This window comes from Balearica regulorum, chromosome 12 (genome assembly GCF_011004875.1).
Source record: "Balearica regulorum gibbericeps isolate bBalReg1 chromosome 12, bBalReg1.pri, whole genome shotgun sequence".
Classification (NCBI taxonomy): domain Eukaryota; kingdom Metazoa; phylum Chordata; class Aves; order Gruiformes; family Gruidae; genus Balearica; species Balearica regulorum.
This window is the reverse complement of record NC_046195.1, coordinates 6,178,939-6,187,067: the sequence shown is the minus strand read 5'-3', so window position 1 is coordinate 6,187,067 and position 8,129 is coordinate 6,178,939.

Here is an 8,129-nt window from a genome sequence, read left to right as displayed (position 1 = left end):
TGGTCCTCAAAATTCTGTAAGAGAAAGCTTGTAGGAGACAACTACATTTAAACAACAAATAAATTCTACAAGACAATCTGCAGTCCAAGTCATCCCTCAGAAGTTCCTGAAGGGTGCAAGAACTTGATGCAGTTAATTAGCAGTTAAAGAAATGATGTACCAAAGTCTAACAAACTCCCAAATCTATCATTTTCATTCTAATTGTATGAAGAGCTAGTGATAGATTACTGAATAAAAGAAGGCTTTAGGTTAAATTTCCTAATGAACCCTCAACCAAACACACACGATCAATTTGTTCTGATTCTCTATTATCTCTTTGTGGGTGCTATGTGCAGAATAATGTACAGTTCTGTCTCATGTCTGGTCACACAAATCTGGCCCAAATAACATCCAAATTTTGATGGAAGAGAGCTATTTTGTAGAGAATGATCAAAACAGAATTCATAGAATTTAGCGGACAAAATGAGCTTAAATGAAAATCTGCTGAATCCTTAACTTTGGGAATGAATAGTATCCTGTGCAACATTTGCTGTTCAATTCTCATTGAATAATTTATGTTTTCTTCACCTGTCATACTTTAGCCTATCCACATTTCTACATCTCACTGATTGCAGGAAGTTCCTTAGAGGACCACAGATATCCTGAAGCTAACAAGAATATATGCATATATACATACACACACATATATATAGGTGACAAAACAAATTGTGGAACAAGGTATCTAATCAGGCTTCATTGGTCTATATTAGATATATCACCTTTATAAAACAACTTCTGTTCCATGTTTTTTGTCTTTAATATAATGAAGCATCCACTTTAAGCTCGCACTTCAGAAAACATGGAAACTGCAGAAAAGCTGTTAAAGACAAGTTATATACCTTAACTTAAATGACATACAACAGAAATGCAAATTGGATTCCTTCTAATAAATATCAGTAAAAAAATTATATTATGACTGATCTTAATATAAATGATAAGCACAACTTTCAGTGTTCTTATTACTGCTAATATCAGTCTACAAGATCATTAGAGACTAAATATGAATGGACAGACAACACAGAGTTGCATCTAGCATACAAATGTGACATTTATGCTTATAGATCAATAAAAAGTTTTTCAGAAACTCTATCTTTGTCTAGTAAACTAAGTGAAGACACAGTCAATTATCCCTAAGAAGAAGAACTCCTCTAGTCATCTTTTAAGATTGCTACATGAGCAATAGCCCTTAATAATACTTTGATGGTAGCTCTATAGCACCTGGAAGAGTTTCTAATAAAAAACCTCTTTTTATTATTGTATTTGGACAAAGTAATTTAACATACAGTATCCACAGAAAAAGATTTCCTCAAAGGCCTAGGAAAATCTTCTGTAACTCTAGATGTAAATGAAAGCTTAAAATAAATAAAACAAAAAAGGGAAAACATGGGTCCCCTCCGGAATGAAACGGGCAACCTGGTCACCCAGGATATGGAGAAGGCTGAGGTACTCAATGACTTCTTTGCCTCAGTCTTCACTGGCAAGTGCTTGAGCCACACTGGCCAGGTCACAGAAGGCAAAGGCAGGGACCGCCCATTGTAGGAGAAGATCAGGTTCGAGAATATCTAAGGAACCTGCAGGTGCACAGGTCCATGGGACCTGATGAGTTGCATCCGCGGGTCTTGAGGGAACTGGTGGATGAAGTGGCCAGGCCACTCTCCATCATATTTGAGACGTCCTGGCAGCCTGGCGAAGTTCCCACCGACTGGAAAAGGGGGAACATAACCCCCATTTTTAAGAAGATGTATTGGGTCTGGCTAAGATGGAGTTAATTTTCCCCACAGCAGCCCTCATGGTGCTGTGCTGTGTATTGGTAGCTAGCAAACTGTTGATAACACACCAGTGTTTTGGCTACTACTGAGCAGTGCCAGCCCACATCAAGGCTGTCTTTCCAACATTTGGAAGGGGACACAGCTAGGACAGCTGACCCAAACTGACCAAAGGGATATTCCATACCATATGATGTCTGCTCAGCAATAAGAAACTGAGAATAGGTTGAGGAACAGGGCAGGGGCATTCGTTGGTTTTTGGTGGGGGTTTTTTGGGTTTTGTTTTTGGTTTTTTTTGTTTTTTATAATGTTTGTCTTTCGGAGTAAGGGGTACGCATACTGAAGCCCTACTTCCCAGGAAGTGGCTGGACACTGCCTGCTGATGGGAAGTAGAGAATAATCTTTTGCTTTTTGCTTTGCTTCCGCGCATGGCTTTTTGCTTTAGCTACATTAAACTGGCTTTATCTCGATCCACAAGTTTGGGGTTGTTTTTCCATCTTCCTTTCTCCCCTCCCTGCCTTACTGAAGAGAGGAGTGACAGAGCGGCTCTGGTGGGCACCTGGCCCCCAGCCAGGGTCAACCCACCACAGAAGGGAAAAAAAGAAGAACCAAGGAACTACAGGCCAGTCAGTCTCACCTCCATGCCTGGCAAGATCATGGAGCAGACCCTCCTGGAGACTATGCTCAGGCACATGGAAAATAAGGAGCTGATTGGTGACAGCCAACATGGCTTCACTAAGGGCAAACCATGCCCGACAAACTTGGTGGCCTTCTATGATGGGGTTACAGCGTCGGTGGACAAGGGAAGGGCAACTGACATCATCTACCTGGACTTGTGCAAGGCACTTGACGCTGTCCTGCACGACATCCTTGTCTCTAAATTGGAGAGACATGGATTCGATGGATGGACCACTCAGTGGATAAGGAATTGGCTGGATGGTCACACTCAAAGAGTTGTGGTCAATGGCTCAATGTCCAAGTGGAGAACGGTGACGAGTGGTGTTCCTCAGGGGTCGGTACTGGGACCGGCACTGTTCAACATCTTTGTCGGCGACATGGACAGTGGGATTGAGCGCACCTTCAGCAAGTTTGCCGATGACACCAAGCTGTGTGGTATTGTCGACACACTGGAGGGAAGGGATGCCATCCAGAGGGACCTTGACAGGCTGGAGAGGTGGGCCCATGTGAACCGCATGAAGTTCAACAAGGCCAAGTGCAAGGTCCTGCACGTGGGTCGGCGCAATCCCAAGCACAGCTATAGGCTGGGCGAGGAATGGATTGAAAGCAGCCCCGAGGAGAAGGTCTTGGGGGTATGGATTGATGAGGGGCTCAACATGAGCCGGCAGTGCGCGCTTGCAGCCCAGAAAGCCAACCGTGTCCTGGGCTGCATCAAAAGAAGAGTGTGACCAGCAGGTCGAGGGAGGTGATCCTGCCCCTCTACTCTGCTCTTGTGAGACCCCACCTGGAGTACTGCATCCAGCTCCGGGGGCCCCAGTACAGGAGAGACATGGAGCTGTTGGAGCGAGTCCAGAGGAGGGCCACGAAGCTGATCAGAGGGCTGGAGCACCTCTCCTATGAGGACAGGCTGAGAGAGTTGAGATTGTTCAGCCTGGAGAAAAGGGGGCTCTGGGGAGATCTAATTGCAGCTTACCAGTACCTGAAGGGGAGCGACAGGAAAGATAGTGAGGGACTGTTTGTCAGGGAGTGTAGGGACAGCACAAGGGGTAATGGGTTCAAGCTGAAGGAGGGTCGATTCAGATTAGATGTTAGAAAGAAATTCTTTACTGTGAGGGTGGTGAGGTACTGGAACAGGTTGCCCAGAGAGGTTGTGGAGGCCCCATCCCTGGAAGTGTTTAAGACCAGGTTGGATGGGGCTTTGGGCAACGTGGTCTAGTGGAGGGTGTCCCTGCCCGCAGCAAGGGGGTTGGAACTAGATGATCTTTGAGTTCCCTTCCAACCCAAACCATTCTATGATTCTATGAAAACCACACACACACAGAGGCCAGGTAAAAAGGTAAGAAGGATATACTTGAGTAATGAATACCTCAGAAGATTTAATTTCAACTAGAAATGAGGGGAAATAACTTTAACTGTTTTTGAGTAATTGTAGCTAGCAATACTTAAAGGTAGGGTTCCTGTGAGTTGTTGCTTCCCCCTTTTTGTATATACAGATCTAATTCAGCATTTTCACTGCTGAATCCTACACTGTTTGAAGCATATATACTGCAGGCCAGGCCAGAACAGGGGAAGAAATCACACTGGTTACCTCCTCCTCCTCCTCCTGACCTGTGAGACTGGGACCCAGAAGAGGTTAGCTGTTTCCTAATTAATTTGATTTTTAAAGTTGTTCTTATTGTTAAATTTCAATGAAATTAGCAGCATTTCTTGCCAGCCAATTGCTTTTATTACTACTAAACTCTGGAAATAGCTACTCAAAAAGAACACATTTTTCTATCAATTAGCTAGGAAGTTTATTTCTCCTGTCATTACATCAGATTATTTTTTTACAGTTACTGACAGATTGTTATCAGCCTTCAGAGGCTTTAAACATAATACAATATGGTTCCTAGCACTCCCAAGCAGACTGAGAAATGCCACCCACACAATTAGCAACACATTTTTTACACAGCAAGCAAGAAGATTTGTTCTACAGACGTTTTGGAGTTAATTCTGCAGTAAAATCTCGCACAGAACAGAATCACTAATGCACTAAAGCATGACACTTCTGTACTGAAACTTACATCAAATCTGCAATGCCTTTGCCGTTTACTGGTGAGAAATACGATCACTTCAAATATCCCTCAGGATACTGACTTAAGACACTTCACTAGTACACGCCTACAGCTGTACTTCACTAACAAAATGCTCTTAGTATTAACAAGGTTAGGCATTACAGATTATTACAAAGGAGCCTTTTAAATAGGAAACAAAACATTGTCTTTCAAAGGTAGTGGTGATGCCAAATATTTTACTACTGAAAGGTAAGCCTTCTTCTGGACTATTGTGTTCAGCCTGAGAATGCTGTCTAAGAGGAGAAGCTTGAAGAGACTCTGAAACATGTAAAGACTTTTAGGTGTGGAGACACTACAAGATATGTAGTTAGTAAGAAAACAGTTGTGGGCTTCTATTATTATGCTCACAGTGGAAATCCAAAGGAACATGCCATTAAAATGAACCCCAATGACTGAAATTACAATACTTCCCCCTCCCTTTCAATGCATTAACTGCCACTGAAACTCAAATTCACAACACATCTGAGACCAAGAGATTAAAACAAAGACTGGATAGCCAGACAGCTCTGGAATTCTCAAGAGTTGCTTAATAACATTAGGCGCCCAATTCTCACTGAAGTGTCCACAGAAAGAAAATTATTAAGGAATATTTCCATCTATTGGCTCATAAGAGAAGTTATTTTACTCATCCGTAAAAGAGAAACACTATGAACTGTTAAAAGACTAGTTATGGTTATTCCTGTCAAGAAAAAGTTTCCTACTCCCATCTCACCAGCACACCAAAGTTAAGTGTCTAATAAAAAGTGCTGCCTTCTCTGATACAACTTTGAACAAAGACCTACGTTTCCATCGCTAAGAATTCTTTAAAGATCTCCATCAGCCTTTAGCCATAAAAGCTCAAAATTTTCATCAATCTTTAGTTGTTTTAGTTAAAATTAACATACTCAGTTCGCATATTCAATTGTAGCAAATGGAACATGAATCTGAACAGTTTAAGAATTTAAAAAATTAGGATGGTAGTAATAATCAACTAAATACAATCCTGCTAAAAATCCTACATCATTATTTGATTTGCCACAAAGCAATTCCTGAACATGGCTGTAAGACTAACTTAATGATCCAAAGACTGCTTCAGGCTTGAAGCAGAAATTATACTTTGGTCACACTGAATTAGCAGTTGTCATAGGGATGTTGGAGACCATTATTCCCTGTGTGCCCATGTAACTCCTACTAACATTAATGGGGTTACCAAACTCATTGAGAGGAAAGCTGGCCCCATTATGTGAACATTGTTGAAAAAGATTAACCGATTTCTCATGCTAGATGGATGGAACGAAAGTTTTCAACACTGATTTGGTGAAGAATATAAGAGCACACACTGCTATTAAATGAATGCCCAGCACAGCAAAGGATTGAAAGCCTGCCTTTGGAAACAAGGGCCTAAAAAGATCAATACCCTACCCTAGGAATCCTCTCCTTCAGAGTTTGGAGAAACTACAGGTCTGGGAATGACGCTACATGGACTTCATCCAGGTTTCTGCCATGGATGCATCCGTGATTAACCACACACACAACTTAATCTCCTCAGGGAACTTTAGTGCCATCTAATACAGGAGCCACCTAATACAGGTGTCCAAATTAGAAGCCTGCACTCCTCATATAGTCAACAGAGCCTTCAGAGGGCTCACAAACCTAACTCTACCACTCTCCAATGAATATTAAAGAAGCCCAGACTGCTGCTGCAGATGCTTAAATATAAATGGTTACATTTCCACTAGTGGTAAAATACAGACTATTTTTTCAAGTCTACAGAAGGAAAAAAATGCTGAGGAAGTGTCAAATGAAAAACCATAGAATACCTCTCATTTGAGTAATGGCACAACAGCACAGTACAGACATCAAGGCAACCGATGGTCACCCGTCCTGATGAATAAAAGTGAAAATGAAAGAACAGCTCCCTGAAAAATTATTACCTGCAGGGATATCTCACCACCAGATTTTGTAGCAAAGAGTTAAAGCAAGGTCGTAAGAGTGAGAAGTCTGAAGGACTGAATGCCAGAAGACACACTCTCCCTTCCTGGAGCATCTGCCATACAGCTCATCAACAGCCATGGGCACATTTAAGAGGCAGAATGTGACTATTTAGAAGCATTGCAGCCACATGGTAGGGCAGAACAACCTCAGTAGTACAGTACACTGTGTGATACAAGTAGGTCACTGGAGTATGGGAGAGGATGATATTTCTGAAAGAGCCTTCTATGGGACAGCTGAGCAACAGCATAGAAAACCTGTCCTATGCAGGTTTGTGACAACTCTAGTGACTGAGAATTTCTAACTTGTGTGCATTCAACAGCAATGAAATATCGCAGTCCCATGTCATTTGAACAGTAGTGACTTTTACAGTAACTATAAAAATGAGAGGATAGAAAAAACACCCCATATTTGAAATACAATTTTCCCCATTAAACAATTTTGGCTTATCTTGTCACAAGGGAGAAAGAGAGAAAAACAACAAAACCAAAAAACCCACCCTGGTCAAGGTCCTTTGTGAGCTTTAACTTTTTTGACACCTCGTCTTCCTTTCCCTCTAGCTAAGACTAGAAAAGTGATACCACCTCTTATTTTTCTTTGACAATTGCTTGGTTACCCTTCTGGATCGCCTACTAATAGCGTAGAAATTTTGCTAACGAATGATAAGAGATATGACATTGACTAGATAAGATTTAAATTTTCACTGTCAGTCATAACAGCTCTTTTTCCCATCCAAATAGGCAATCTTATCTGGATCATCAAATGCTTGAACTGTCTCTGTTCATCTTAAGAAACACTCCATTACTCAACATCATGAATGAGCAGACATTGAAAAGACAGGCAAAAAAGCATGGACCATCATTGTGTTAAGCTCCTTTTAAGGCAGTCAATTTCACCATGCATGATACGTTTTGCATATGTATTAATTTAATAGAACATTTTGATCCACATTTTAATCCACATTTTGATACAGCATTTAGATATCTGGAAAGGAGCAATAATAGTACTACTTTTTTTCCTGGATTCATGATATTACTATAAAATAAAGATTGGGGTGTGTTTCAAAATGTGCATAACAGAAGGGAAGTGCTCTAATAACAAAATTGTTTTCTTTGGTTAAGAGCTTTTTCATATAAATGCACATAATGAAAAGTAACAGCACATAAATGGCTGATAAGAGGCAAAAAAAGTCTATGTAAAGATACAGGATTTTTGACTCACATGAAGAACTTCTATCCATATGAACTCAGAGAGAGAAAATCCCTGAGTTTAATTATGCAATATTTTTCAGGGGATTTCTATTTTCCCATTGCTTCCCAAAAGAAACTCTAAGCCACTGGCACCAGGGAAAAATTTTCTATATCCAGAGGGATAAACAAGTTCTTTACCTAGCATTCTGATCAGAAATTCATCTCCTACTGCAATAGTAGACTTGTTCTTCTTCCCGTCAGTTAGAGAAGAAACAATGATAACCTAAGAAGTGCAAAATTAGGTGTACATAGAACTAGTTTTGCAACTCATACCTCAAGGGCCAGGAACATTGCATAGCACTACACATTTC